Here is a 15,267-nt window from a genome sequence, read left to right as displayed (position 1 = left end):
AAACCATTTTGCCTACAGTCTGGCAACACTCAACCTCACACATCCTACCTCTACTACCCTGGTGGCGAATCTCCAACTAGGAGAACTGGAAAAACAAAAAACTAACAAATGAGAGGAAGAAAATAATTCAAGATAACTTCCCTAAACTGAAGGACACTTGCTTCCAGAAAAAACGGGTCCTCTAAAGATCCAGTATAAATAATGAATAAAATCCATTCCAAGACACATCATCATAAAAATTCAGAGATAAAGATTCTAAAAGCTTCCAAAATGATAAAAACGGGCCATGCACAGCAGAAAGCAATGTGGAAGAAAAAAAGGGCAGTAGATTCTTGGTAGCAACACTGAATGCTGTGAAACAAAGCTTTCAAAATTCTAAAAGAAAATTATCTTCAACCTAGAATTCTATACCCAACCAAATTATTAATCAAGTCTGAGAGTAAAACAAAGATATTTCAACCTTCCCTAAGATCTGTTTCCATATAATGAGGAAGTTAAACCAGAAAAAAAGATGATGAGTTCGGACTCACAGATAAGGAACAGAGTAAAGCTATCCAATCTCTGAAGATATCCTATCCTTGACCTCCTTCTAGACCACATTAACACATCACAACATAACTGAATGAAAATAGCGGCAGCAGCTACAGAAGCAGCAACCATAGTAAATAATACCAGAGGAAGCCTTAGAAATATTCTTTGGGCAAAGATGCCTGTGAGATTCGAGGGAAATCCCATGACAATACTTGTTAATCTTCAGATGACAGTCTCTAGATTAAACTAATATTATGGCTGCCAAACTGTTACATATTCATCTCTAAAGTTATGCTCACATGCATTATAAACAGTGTCACTTTGAAGATAAACAAAATCATGTACCTATACAAAAACGTGGATGCGTGCGCATACACATTTTCACTCATAATATGGTTTAATTGAATCATTTTATAATTAGGTTTCATTTAAGAAACCAGTAACAAAATGTAACATTTAAGAAACCAATAAAATTAACAAAAACAGAAACAGCTTCATGGTTTCTAAAAAGTAAGAGAATGATTTAGAGATATGGGCAATAGTTCAAAATGGTAGTCAATGATTACATCAGTCATCAATTTCAGAATCCCGCCCTCCACCCCCCCAAACTGATTGGTTAGCATTAGTTATTTGTCAAGTTTTAAGTGAAAAACTGTGCCCACTCTATTTGGGTACCTTATGGACCAAAAAAAATCTCATCTTTCAACCCCAATATTATGCATACTTCATATGCAGTTAATTTTCATTTATAAAATATCAAAGAAATCAGAGTAAGCCCCTATATTCCTAACTAGAAGCGTGTTTCTGCTGAAATATTTAATTCTATATGAAATGCTGGCTTCTATATTTTTTTCATCAATATAAGTACCTCCAATCTAATTTGGAAGTATCCTTTTAAGCGTAAGAGTTGGAAGAGCTATGAGAAATAAGTGCACATTTCTATAACAATGGTTCTCAATCCCACCAAATCCAATGAACCTTTCATTTCCTGTGCTATCCCAAAATGAAATTCAGAGATAATAAAATCTAACAACACATAGAACATTTTCCTAAAACAATCAACATTAATTCCCTAGCCATAATATTAATGGAAAATAAAAGCAATTTTTAATGAAATATTTATTTCATTATATAAGTGCTTAGTCATAGCTACTTAAGAAGAGAGAATAAGACAGTCACATATTTGAATCTACATATAATAAATAAATTTGGATCTAAGAGAAAAAAGAAGATCACAAGTCATTCTCTGTAAGTACAAGAAAATGAAAGAGGAGAGGTATAGGAGAAATCTAGAATAAAAATCAGTGTTAAGTGATTACAGACAAAAATTAAATTGCATGTGAAGAGAAAGAAAATAAAGATTAAAACATCAAGATAAATTACATACCGTTGAAATGAAGAAAATTATGAAATGCAGTATTAGTACAACTGCCCTAGGTTTTATTTCTAAGTCGAGCATCAAAATAATTACCCATGCGAAGACATGGTAAATGTGGTTACAAATTAACCTAGAAATCCCAGCACATTGTCAAGGCATATAAACATTAAGTCAAGACGTATACATATTAAGTCTCTAGTACTTATTTAAAATATAACTTTAATAATGTATTTATTATCATTATTCTCAAAAATGAAATGTTAATATTTAGGATAGCAATCATAAAATATCTTTAAACAATCCCTATTAACTAATAAAATTCAGTGAGATCCACTAATTTTAAATCTAGTTTATTGTTAAAAAAGTCTTAAATATCCTGCCACATACTTGCAATCAGTGTTACTGAGCTTCCAGTAAACTGAATTACTGAAGTGAAAACTTTTCAACTAAATATCTAGTTAGAAATGTTATAAATCAGGAAGTAGAAAGAATGAGTAAAGTAAATTACATATAATTTTGAGACTTTCTTTATACTACTAAGAAATTTCTATTTAAGGATGTCTTTATTCTACTTAAGCTTCCCCTCCACACAAACTTCCCATGAAGTATCAGATTCTTCATGTAGTATTTTATAAAAATTTGTCAGTATTATTATAAGCTGAAGTATTATCGCTTTATCTTTGATGAGGTTTAAGCAAGCAGACATTCAAAAGCTATGTGGTACTCAGGACAATTTTTTGTAGTCTGAGACTGTCCTATACGTTGTAGGACAGACCTCTAGTATTCCCGATCCCCATCCATTAAATGCCAAAAACACTCCCACTATAATTGTGACAAGTGAAAACACCCCAACTAATTTCCAAAATTCCCCTTATTGGGCAGCACCACCCTTGTTTGAAATTATTACTCTAGAAACCTTATAGCAAGAAGCAAACTATGGTGGAAAATACAATAGAAAAAAGTGTGTCAAAAAGAGAAAGAAACAATTTTATCAAATACTAAACATTAGAACTTGCCAGTTTTATGCTCCTCTAAATGTCCTTTCTTCGGCCTAAATTTTTTGGTACCATACTGCAGGTAATTAAAGAGCTCTGATAACCACTCTAGAACATATGTATATTCTCTCTACATAAGTTTTTTAATAGAAAACTTTCCTATATATGACCTTTTTAATATTCCAACTTTAACTTAGCCAAATTAAAGTCAAAAATAGGACCTAATCAATAGACTGTGTATGTATAGGCATGCCATGCTTATATAATTTCACTTGAGTAATTTTATTTTCTATTTTTGTTGTTGTTGCTACGTTGTTGGTGTTTACTGTTTCACTGAGCAACATCAATACTAAGGTGGTCAATACTAAGACACTACATTTAATCAGTATAGTATTCAGTATTATTAAAGACGCTTATATGTCAGTATTATTTAATGTCCTACAAAATCCTTGCAGTATAAGAGTCTCTTTTTTTATTTTGCAAACTCTAAATTTAATAAGGTTCTATTTAATTAGTCCAGAATTCGAGTACACATTCATGCCAAATTCTGCGACTGCATGGGAGGTATGGGGAAAGATATTTGAAACACTTCCCATGGGAACAACCTTGGGTTGCTCTCTTAAAGTATCAGTGCAAAGATCCAAACTACTTCACACGCCATACACAAAACGGATGAGGTGTGAAAGAAATTTTGTTCAAATGTGACCTTTGGCTGTACTTTTACTTGTCATAATTATAAAGGAGGTACTCTCAGAGCCAACACATAAGCTATGTTATTACTCTTACAACTATACTAATATTTCACGAAGTGCTTCATACTGTGAAAAACTCTAGGCAGAATATATGGAAGCTCTTACCTTTGTTGCCTAGGTCTTTCTGAACAAAAAGAGTTCTGATAGTATACATATGAATGAATAAGAATTATTGCATAACAATTTTTCTTTTTAATGTACATTCAAACACAGTGTGGTTACATAGTTCAACCTAACAAATCATCTATATTCCAAATGCAAATAAGCTAGAAATTTAAATTTAATAATCTAATTATGATTTTAATAATGTAATATGCCATGTTAGATAAATACATGTCAAGAGGGAATTAAAAAGAAAACAATACAAAAAACTTTAAGCAATTCTCTTCTAGAGATTCCTATTTTCCCAGATTTTCACCGAGGAAAAATAGTTGTTTTCAAAAATATTTGGCAAAACTGCCAACTTATAAATATATATGACATGTAACACTTATTTTAAGAAAAAACAAAAAGACCACTGGATCATCCAACATAAAATTACAAATTCTGAAGGCATAACAAATAGGATTAGTTTTCAGTACAATGTCAAATACACCATCAATCAGAAGATTTACAAAGCAAAACAAGTCAAAAAAATTCCTGTAATATATGATATGAAGAAAAATTTTAGAATTATCTACTATACTATGACCAACTTTGCCATACTTATCTTTCTATGCCCAAGAGTAATATCCCTTTACTTATACCTTGAAAATAGGTCCCAAAAGCTGTAAAACATCAGAGACACACTTCATAAAAGTTGTAGGCACAAACTGCCTTGGTCAGCTAACAAAAACACATAAGCACTGGCCATAAGAGAAGTTAGTTTTATCATAAAATATTTTTAAACATATTGTATGTGAATTAAGATTCTTCTTAAATATATTGTATGTGAATTAAGATTCTTTTTTTTTTTTTTTTAAAGATTGGCACCTGGGCTAACAACTGTTGCCAATCTTTTTTTTTTTTTTTTCTGCTTTATCTCCCCAAACCCCCGCTGTACACAGTTGTGTATATCTTAGTTGCATGTCCTTCTAGTTGTGGGATGTGGGACACTGCCTCAACGTGGCCTGACGAGCAGTGCCATGTCCACACCCAAGATCCGAACCCTGGGCCACCGCAGCTGAGTGTGCGAACTTAACCACTCTGCCACGGAGCCGGCCCCAAGATTCTTCTTAAATATATATTATATGAGACTATCAGGAATTGCTCAATAGGAATTTGAAATATTACTAGGCTGACCAGAGGGCCCAATTTGCCCAGCAAGATCCCAGTTTACACCTATTGTCCTGGCATATTACAACACACCCTTTCACTCTCAAAACTATTCTGAATTGGAAGATAAATTATTTAGTCATTCTAGTTATTACAGTACTTCATATTAGCTAAATCACAGGTTTTAAAGATTTTACAATGTAGCAATAATTATTTACTTACTTGAAAGATCTAACTTAAAACTCTGAGTGATGCACATAACACCCTGCCATTCAGACAGATGCAGTTACTTAAGGCACTCAAAGAACATCACTCAAACCCTGTCGCTACCTAACTCTACCTCATCTCTTCTGATGTCCTTTGTGTGTTTCAGACCCAGAATGGAGGGTTCCCTTTGTCTTCAGGTAGCAAACAAGATTGGAAAGTCTTTTCTCTTGGCCTCACACCAAATTCACATTTTTCCTTACTCTCTAAGGCTCCCCAGAATCTTTTAAATAATTACATTTAAGTGTTTAAAATTGCAACTCGTTATTTTGTCATCCTTTTTTAGGAACATATTAAAATATTTAATAGTGTATTAAACACTATAGTTAGAGTTAATTTAATAGCATGTTTGTGATCACTTCCATAAAAGCATAGGCATCAGACACTTAATCATTCTTTTAACAATATGTATCTAACCCTGACAATACTATCATTTTTAAAAGGAAATCAGATTTGATCTAACAGAGCCCTGGAAATGGCCTTGGGCTAGAGAGTCAAAAGACCTGATCTGAGTGCTGGACATCCACCAAGCAAACATTCAATCTCCCTGAGGCACAAATTCTTCTTCTGTATCTAATTCTGATCCACTATACAAGATTATAAGAATCAAATCAGAAAATTCAGGGGTCTGCCTGGTGGCCCAGTGGTTAAGTTCGCACACTCCACTTTGGTGGCCCACGGTTTGCAGCTTCGAATCCTGGGCGTGGACCTAGCACCACTCATCAAGCCATGCTGTAGTGGCATCCCACATAAAATAGAGGAAGATGGGCACAGATGTTAGCTCAGTGACAATCTTCCTCAAGCAAAAAGAGGAAGATTGGCCACAGATGTTAGCTCTGGGCCAATCTTCCTCACAAAAGAAAAAGAAGAAGAAGAAGAAAATTCAAGAAGCTCAAATACTGCCTACTGTTTAAAAAAGATGACCAACAGTAACACAAAGTGACTAAACTTAGCAAGTTAAACCTATCAGAAATAAACTACATTCTCTAAAAAGACAAAAAACAGCTCATTAAAAACTAGATTATACCAACCGTAACGAGCTAAAAAAAGACCCTTGAGAGTCAAAGTAAATAAATTCTAATCCCAGCGCCATCACTTACTGTCAGCTGTGTGGCAATAAGGAGGTTCCTTAACACCTCTAAGTCTCTGTTTCCTCATTCGTAAAATGAAGATAACCGTACTTATCTCACTGTGACGAGTAACAAATAACCCATGTAAAACATATGAGCACTATGCCTGCCCAAAATAAGTCCTCAATAAATGCTGGCTATTACGATATTCCCCATTAATGTCTCTTTTGAAAAACGAGTCCCAGAAAATTATCTTGATGTCAGGAGAAAATTTCACTTGTGCAGGTGTGTGTGTATCTTCCAATGAAAGATAACTTGGATGGCACAGCTGGTACTTCACAAATACATGTTAATAGTGTGGGCTGGGTATATTATCACGACAACTAATACAGTAGATCTTATTCAACTTTGAAGAAGGCAGCTTTCTTCTTCGAAATAAGTCCACACTGGCACACTGAAGCACAGTTTAAAATAAAATTCCCTATCTACCACTATCTGCGGTTGTTCATCTTCAGAAAAGAAAGGTCAGAGATATGCACAATACACACATTTTTAAATCCACGTGTATAAATAAAATGAAACCATGTCCTTTAAGGCAAGCATATGAAGATTCTAAAGCAATATTCCAATTAAACATTCATATATTCAATATTTCAAAATAAGAAATTTGGGTATACATATGCATAATTTACATTTCTATAGTGAAAACTGTCTACAGAGGCCATTTTCACTATATTTCAACAGCATCCTAACTTGGAATGTACAATGCTGCTTCTCTCTGAAACATTAAAACTGTAAAGTACACAGTAATTCACACACAGAAGAAAGACCATGTTGTGCACGTGACACTTTTAACCCAAACAACTACTTTAACCTATTCATTAAACCCATTCAACAGGAGAACCCTAATAACTGCACTAGCTTATCACACAGTCAGAAGAAAGAAGAAATACCGTATTTGGTTAGAAACGGAAACTTTACATAGGAATTATTAGCTAAAGTCAGAGAAACTATAGTTTGCATTTATGAAGTTCTTGTCCATTTTAGTTCATTAAAACAAAGTGGTACAAACCTTTCCATAAGAGGTATGATAAGAAATAAATGTCACCACGACTGATATAAAAATCTATATAAACATCATGTTGTTTTCCAAATATAAATACAATGGAAATTTTTTTAAAAAAAGACTACATTAGTCAAATTTATATCTCAGAGATCCAAATCTAAGCTGGACTTCATTTCTCTGAACTTTCCTAAAAATACTCCAGTAGTAAAATAGATTTGCCACCAAAATAAAATAACTAAGACTCCATTATTTATTCTAAAGCAAGTAAGAAATACAGACTTGCCCTTTAGAAATATAAAGGATAATATGGACTGAGGTTTACATGTTCAACCTCAGTTGACAGACTACAGGCTATGTCATTAATTTGTAAGTGATCCTACAATGAGTACACACACAACACACAAACATTCTATCACCAGTAACCCTGAACAGGTAAATTTAGAGCCAAACAAAGCACACTGAAATTTTATCTCTACCATAAATTACTTTAAAAAAAAAATCCATGGGCATTGCAATGAATATACTTTTGCCTTAGAGCTAATACTTTAATTTAAAGAACCACAAAGAAAAAATCAAAACTAGTCAGTAACAATGCAGCGTCTAAAAGCAATAAACTCAAAATTAAGTTATAAATAATTTAAAGCATGTCATGAAGATGTATTAATAATTCATCAGATAAATAATTTACTAAATAATCAAATAAATAAATAATGAAATACATAAATAAATCAGCAAATAAATAATTCTGCAAAATAACCTAAACAATAAGTCACCCAAACAAATCACAAACCTACAAAACTACAATGATTTTCTAGATTCTGATAGTTTTAAATAAGCAAATGTACATAAACTAGATCAATCCTTGTTAGAATTAGAAATATTTTTCAACGCTATTGGTAAAATCCTGATCTCAATACATAAGAACACATTTTCAATTTTTAAAAGACTGCATAGGAATAGTTCTTATAAATTATTAACGTGATTATAATATATCCTCCTCTATACTTTACATATCTTTGCCTAACATATTTTCCACCAAACAAATGGATACTTAAAATATTCTTAACTTACAGATCTTTTTCAAAGCAATACTTACAGTATAACAGTACTCCAGCCTTTCTGATGGTTTTCCTATCTTCACCAAGTCTTTGAAAATTTTCTGCAGAGGTAGAACAATAAGAATAATCTTAATTATTACAGATGGCATTTCATTCACTATTGAACACGTTTTATAATTCTACAAAGTAGCAATGGGAAATGGACATTATTAGTTGTAAACTATGTCAACTTTTCAGAAGTCTTCAGTGGACTAAGAACAAGTTGACAGAGGCCAGCTTCCTCTATTGGAGCTGACACACAAGCTGCTACAAGTGGCAGGATTTCAGATGTGAAGACAAAAACTTCGAAGGACAAAGTGATTGGCCAACATCTAATGCTATCCTCAATCTGAGAAACTCAGTCCTTGAAGCACACAAGATCACTTAACTGTCACAATTTGAACATAGCGACAATCTAGTTAAAGTACCAGAGTCAAAATCAAAACACAATTGACCTCATAAATCAGTCTTCATTTAACATTTATTTAAAGTTTTCATTCACCCACAGTGTAGTACTCTTGAAATCCATAAATAGTAGATCCCAAACTATGATAGCCTTTCCCACAGAAATAAGAACTTTGTACTGGGTTTTTGACACATTTAAGGGAATAAATCCAAACAATATTTAAAGAGAAAGAAACTAAAATTAATCGAAGTATTTCATATAATTTATCTCAATGAATTCTCCAGACAACCTTTCAAGTTAGGTAATATTTTACCTATTTTACAGTCAAGTAAACTGAGACCCAGTAAGACTATGTACACTACCTACAGTCCCCAAGTGGCGGGGAAGATTCTAACTTTGTCTATACAACTTCCATATGAAGGTTCGTTGAGAGAGACCTCCTAAATTTGAGCCCAACCTAAAAAGTACAGCAAATCCTAAAATATTGTAAATTGGTGAGAGCAATGGTTCTCAAATGGGGGCAATGTGCCTCCCGAGGGACATTTGGCAATGTCTGGAGTCATTTTTGGTTGTCACAACTGCGGAGTATTACCAGCATCTCATAAGGAGAGATCAGGGATGCTGCTAAATAACCTATAATGCACATTATAGCCCCCTACAAAAAAGAATTATCTAGCCTAAAATGTGAATAGTGGTGAGAGTGGGAAACCCCGGACTGCAGCAAAATGATTTATAGTAGTGTACGGTTTTCCTACTATAAAATAATACATATTTCATTCACGGATGTAAAGTCTTAGTTTATATATGCAGGGGAATACCCTGGATAAAAATGTGTATACTTGGAGAATGGGTATATGGGAACTCTTTGTACTTTCTGCTCAATTTTTTTTTCTTTTTTGAGGAAGATTAGCCCTGAGCTAACTACTGCCAATCCTCCTCTTTTTGCTGAGGAAGACCGGCCCTGAGCTAACATACATGCCCATCTTCCTCTACTTTATACATGGGACGCCTACCACATCATGGCTTGACAAGCAGTGCCATGTCCGCACCCGGGATCCGAACTGGCAACCCCTGGGCCACTGAGAAGCGGAACATGAGAACTTAACCACTGCGCCACCAGCCAGCCCCTCAATTTTTCTTTAAACCTAAAACTACTCCAAAAAAAAAATTTATTACATTTTTAAATGTGTATCCTTCACTTATTTTGCTAACGTTATGAACAATTTTCTTAGAATACTAAAAAGAAATGTCTATAGTTATAAAAAATATTTTTTAAAAATTTCATTTATCAAAATTTTTCTAAGAAAGTTAATATGAGAGCATTACAAGTCACATTTATGAGCTGATCTTGTCTAAGTGACTAGCCAAGATAGTTAATAATATTAAAAACTTAGAGGGCTTCCAAGGATTATTTTGATACAACATATAACCCTCAATGTTTGTGGTTGCCTTTTTTTTTTTTTGCCTAAAAGCTATCAAGCGTTTTCTGAAATAATATTTGTGATAATTATTAAAAGCACTTGAGAACAAAATTCAACAATATAATTATCAAAGAGTTCTGGAAATTATGCATCATTTTAAGGGTTTTCCTTTCAATACCAATTAATCACCTCTCCAGTCTCAAAGTAAATTTGGGTTTCAACATGCATCTAGAATCTACCATGACACAACGCATGTTTCCTTACAGTTGACCTATCATATTACTACCTAGAGCATTAAACAATGTTATCCTTTATCAGCTAAGATTAGGTCATATGCTTCCCAAGCCAAAACAATTTTTTTTAATAATAACAATGACTTGAGAGAAAAAAATAAAGGGAGAGAATTTCTCCCAAGTAAATGTCCAGAAGTAGACAATCAAAGGCTGATGTGGCAGCTCCAAACACTGAGGACCCTAGTTCCTTCCATCTTTTTGCTCTACCATACACTGTTTCTATTCAGTCACCTCATGCCCCAAGAAAGCTATAGGAATTCCAGCTAAAACATCCATATTGCAGGAAGCAAAAGAGGAAGGGGAAAGAAAGGCCCACCCCACTCCCTTTTAACTCTCATATTATATTTCAGCTTACAGCGTACAAACCCTAACTTAGTCCTTTAGCCACACCTAGCCACCTGAGAGGATAGGAAAAGCAGTTTCCAACATTCATAATAATGCTCAGCTATAAAATTAGGGTTCTTTTTACTAAGGAAGACAGGTAGAATGAATTTTGCAGGGCATATTACAGGACGCAGACTGCAATGGAGTAAAATGAAAATGGGAGATGTACTTAAAATTTTCAAAGAAAATGGGAGATATACTCAAAATTTTTCATTAGAGTGGTTCACTGCAAATTATATGTATATGTATGTATGTGTGTGTGTGTATAGGACAGAAATCCTAAATGTTTAATAGGGGAATGGTTAAAATAAATTTGGGGATAATCTCAGAATAGAATGCTATGTTGTCACTAAACATCACTTTAAGAATTTCACTGATACAGAGAAATGTTCACAACACTAAATTAAAAAGAACAGGCTATGAAACATTTCAGATAACCTCTATTTTATATAAATATATATACATACATATACAAATATATATATACACACACACAGTATATATTTATATATACATATAAGCACATCATACATCTATATCTAGAGAGACTGACACCATATCAAAGTCAAGAGAATGGAATTAACCTAAATGATAATAGTGGTTTAGGCTTTGGAAACTGTAATTAACTTTCATTTTCCCCATAATTTTCATTACTTTCTAATTTTTCTACACTGAACACACAGTATGCTTACGATTATTTTTCATTAAGACTTTGGCCTAGATGAGAAAGCACCTTATAAAGGTAGTTAGATTCAAGCTTCAATTTATTTTGTTAGTTGTAATTTGCTGATAATAAAAAGAAAAAAGTGGGGAGGAATCTGTAACTGAGCTGTATCTTTCCCAATTGGGGCAAAACATACACGTTTCTCTTAAATTGATACTAAGAAGCTAATCTCTCTGTGCCCAACTTGTTTTCAACTTACTGGCTTTCACATATCATATTTGTCAGCTTTACACAAGTCACTCCTAACCAGATGCTACATCCATCTTTCCTAACAATTTATCCTGACATATTGATTACTTTGCTCATCTCACTCTGTAGAACTAATCATTCATATTTCAAGCTTCTACAAATTCTTCTACTTTCTATAGGTCTGTCTATTTTTTTATTTCTACTCTACTGCACATTTTTCTGGTTACTTAAAATAATGGATACATCCAACAGAAATTACATCTCTCATATCTTGATAACTATCTTGCACAGTCTTGAAGTTTCCAGAGTTATTACTGGGTATACACATTATTGTTACATCAGTATTAATCCTGTTGTCTGGAGGTCTAATAATTACCATTACTAGAGTTTCAAAATTGAGAACACCTCAAAGTTCTCCACTTTTCTAGAATGATTCAATTTCCTAAACCCACATTACTACCATATAAAAGATGGAAAAATAAGGAAAAAAGCAAGCAACAGACACATGTAAAACTACTAACAAGTACACGGGGTTGACCAAAATAGAAAACAAACAAAAAAGTAAAATATATGGTCCCCACCATTTAGAACTTGGGAAAATAAGACGGATACACATACATACACACACACACACACACACACACACACATATAACACGGAGGATGGGGAGGGAGATAGAGGAAGAAGTTCACAACCAAATGTAAAAAGGTGCAAGGGTACAATCCAGACAATATGTACTACAGAAACTCCGGAAGGTAAAAGCCACAGGCAGGGATAATCAGAGAAGGCTTTTCAACTGAGACCAAATTCATATAGCGCTAGAACAGTGGTTCTCAACCATGGGAGATTATTGCGCCCCAAAGGACATTTGGCAATGTCTGGAAACACTTTCAGTTGTCATAAATGGGAGGTACTATTTGCACCTAGTCGGTGGAGGCCAGGGATGCTGCTAACATTCTAAAATACATAGGATAATCTCCCACAAAAATTAATTCTTCAGCCCAAAACGTCAACAGTGCCAGAAGGAGCAGGTGGAGAGAAAAGAAGAGAGAGCATCTGAACAGGATGGAATGACATGAGTAAAAGAATGGTAGCTACACTACATGATGTCTTTAATAAGCCATAATATGGCTAGTGAAAGAACAATGGGGAAACAAGATTAGAAAACATAACTGGGTCTAAGATTGGACCTGCACAAGAAGTCTGATAGATCACAGAGATAAAGAAAACAGTTATTATAATAACAAAAATATAAGAGAGCTGAGGCACAACATAGCAACATCTTGATAAGACTAAATTGTAGATAGATGGAGACATTGATTCTCAGCAGTATGACAGACTAGATACCTTGATACTATTAGATACAACTTTTAAAAGGCCGAGTGGTTAAGTTCGTGCACTCTGCTACAGCGGCCTGGGGCTTCGGTGGTTCGGATCCTAGGCATGGACACGGCACCGCTTATCAGGCCATGCTGAGGCGGCATCCCACACAGCACAACCAGAGGCACTCACAACTAGAATATACAACTACATACCAGGGGGCTTTGGGGCGAAGAAGAAAAGAACAAAAGAAGCAGACGGGCAACAGATGTTAGCTCGGGTGCCAATCTTTCAAAAAAATAAAATAAGTCAGAGGTGCAATCTTTTTTAACGAACTGCCTGGCTAGCAAGAAAGGACAGTATCTACAAAAGCTATGAACAAAATGAAAATAGAATAAAGAAAGCCAGAAACAAGCTTGCATCCTGAGAGTATGTGCCTAGCACTGGTGAAACTGGCTTACATTTTGATGGCTACAAGGCTCAGGAGACAGACTAAAAAAGTGTATCAAAAGGAAACACCTAAAAAAAACTGTTTCTCCAAAGGGCTACATCCTCATGTTAGCAGCAAAAAAATCACCACAAAGATTTCCCTCCTGTTACCCCTTGATACTCATCCCTCGCCCCCACCACTCCTAACCCCTGTCAACCACTAATCTGTGTTCCATATCTGTAATTTTGTCACTTCGAGAATGTTTAACACTGTACCCACAAAGTGGAACCTTCACAAAGGTTCTCAGACCAAATTCACACTACTTGTATAATCCAAATAAACTCATATGAAGATGTCATTTAAAGTGCTCTTAACTGCTTGTACCCCCAGAAATCTGGAGGAAGCACAGGAAACTTCTTGGTCAAAGAAAGCAACTTCAATCCAGGCCTCACAGAATCCAACAACTCCCCTAAAAACTCTACTCAAATTTTTATTTTAAAAATCACAAAACAAGGATACCAGACAACAATGAATGAGCGCCAACATAAACAAGAGACAGGAGAATTAGACTACAGACCCTTCAATGATTAGAAAGATCATACAATAAGGATGTTTCAAGTAATACAAAGGCTTAAATATATATATACACATAAATAAAACCTCAAGAAATAAAAAACACAGGTAAAATTCTTACTTCAGTGTAAAAGTTAACCAGTAGAGTCAATACAAATAGAGAAAGAAATAGTAAATGAAAAGAAAGACTTTCAAAACCTATCTAACATGCAGTTCAGGGAGACAGGAAAATATGTAAGAGCAGTCGAGAGATACAAAGAACAGAATGAAGAGGTCTAACAAAATACTTCTGAAACTATCTGTGATGAAGGACCATTTTTAAAACTGCCAATCCACTGCAGAAGAAAACTTCTGTAAAATGCAATAAAAGCGAATTTCTTTTTTAAGAAAATTATGTGCTTACATGCCATAGTGATAACAAGTTGCTATCAAGTTTCTAAATGCTTACTTTGAATTTCTGGCCCTAACTTATCACAGACCAATAAAATCAGTTTGAAGACCAGCACTTATCTGAAGACCACACTTTGAGTAACAATGATCTAAATCACAAACAGATCAAGATTAGAAAAGACTATAAAGGAGAAAAAGAATATAGATAATATTCAAATAGATAATGGTTGAAAATTTTCCAACTAACTGAAGATGTAGATGGACAGTCTAAGATGCAAGGAAAAAAACAGATAGTAAAGGTATAAGTAAACACACGGGTAAATCCTTCTCAGTGCAGAGAGAGGCCACATCGCCACAATTACTGCAACACAATCCCAGACCAACGTTTTCTACCATTTTTTTAAAAAAAACAAGAACTCAGGGGGGATGTACTCTAAACAAACAAAAGAGACACAAGTGGACTTAGTAAAGAAAGTTATTAGAGACCAACTTTCAAGAGCTAATGATTTCCTTTCCCTGTGGAAACACTCTATCCTTACTGCCAAAATTGTGTTTATTAGAGTTATTTTTAATGTGCAACTTTATGAAAAAAATTACAATCTTATATGAGCAGAGGCTGAATATATTTTCAATTATATTGAAATGAACAGGATTCCAATTTCCATTAACAGTTCTTTTCAACGTGAGGTGAGCTATATAATAGTATACCTATCAGCATACTTTACCTATC

At 34.2% G+C, this 15,267-nt stretch overlaps 1 protein-coding gene across 11 annotated transcripts in view; it reads right to left on the bottom strand.

Annotated features, from left to right (window-relative positions):
- TBC1D5 (TBC1 domain family member 5) overlaps positions 1-15,267 on the bottom strand; it is a 570,404-nt gene that overhangs the window by 515,947 nt on the left and 39,190 nt on the right. For all 11 annotated transcript variants that reach the window (XM_070238099.1, XM_070238103.1, XM_023620885.2 and 8 more), the window contains exon 2: positions 8,407-8,469. The gene's annotated coding sequence lies outside the window, so the exon portion shown is untranslated. The remainder of the gene's footprint in view (positions 1-8,406; positions 8,470-15,267) is intronic.

This window comes from Equus caballus, chromosome 16 (genome assembly GCF_041296265.1).
Source record: "Equus caballus isolate H_3958 breed thoroughbred chromosome 16, TB-T2T, whole genome shotgun sequence".
NCBI classification, from domain to species: Eukaryota; Metazoa; Chordata; class Mammalia; order Perissodactyla; family Equidae; genus Equus; species Equus caballus.
This window is presented reverse-complemented; position numbering and strand designations above follow the sequence as displayed.